A 1,044-nucleotide genomic window follows, 5' to 3' on the forward strand; every position below is an offset into this window, starting at 1 on the left:
GATTAGATTTCACCTAAAGACTTTCCTAAGGATTGTTGATATTATGGTGATTATCGTTGATCCAAGTTCTCAAGGTATCCTCTTGGGGTAACAAGTTTTGCCTTTCTTGTTGCATCCAAGCCATCTTTGTTTTGATTAGTGGTTGATTGTCACCTCATTATTTTAGATGGTTTTCATAAGTCCACAACAAGCTTATTCTTTCGGTGTTGTTTTTCCAACAACTCCAGTCAATCCTCCTTTGTAGTGTGCTTTTTAATTCAGTTGTGGTAGAAGTTGTCTTTTTCGTCTCCTTTCTTTTCTATCCAATGATATAGTTCTACTCTCTTGTTCCTTAGTTGTTGTGATGTTGCCTCTTTGTTTCATCATCTCTGTTGACAAGATCATGTTCTTTCCTTGTTTAATTTATTTAACCGGAGTGTTGTGTTTTCTTTCATGTTCTTTCATCTTAACAAAATTTTGCCCTCTTTCCTACCGAAGTGCTGCCGAAATTTTGATTGAATTCTAGCTTGTTCTTCATGCCATTCTTCATATCTTTGCAACCTTCGAGATCCATTGGTTTCACTAATTTGTCAAAGAAGCAACTATGTTTTACCTCTTGCTATTTCTCATCTTCTTTCCTTTTTCATTCTTAGATCTCGGGCGAGATCTCTTGTTAGTGTAGGAGAGTTGTAACAGCCCGAAACCGATGCTCCACAAGATTCCCCTTTTATTTCGTTGTCATCGTGTGGTTATTTTGTTTCTCGCATCATTCGCATCATCCGCATTGCATCAGCAATCCGTTGCCGCCAGTTTTCCAAACTTGCATCCGTTATTAGTTGTTGGTTCTCTCTATTTTCGTCGTTGACCGTTTTGAGACCAACCACACACGCACGCGCCTGCGACATCATTAAAAATATTGTTTTTAAAAGTGTGTATAAAATATTCTCATATTGGTAGAAACTTGGTGTGTTGTCTTGTTATAGTGTAGGAAGGCCGACTGTCAAATTTTGTCGCAATCCGTGTTTGTTTGATACCCGAACCGTTGATACCATAGCGACACTATAG

The sequence above is a fragment of the Hordeum vulgare genome, chromosome 2H (assembly GCF_904849725.1).
Source record: "Hordeum vulgare subsp. vulgare chromosome 2H, MorexV3_pseudomolecules_assembly, whole genome shotgun sequence".
In the NCBI taxonomy this organism is placed as follows: Eukaryota; Viridiplantae; Streptophyta; class Magnoliopsida; order Poales; family Poaceae; genus Hordeum; species Hordeum vulgare.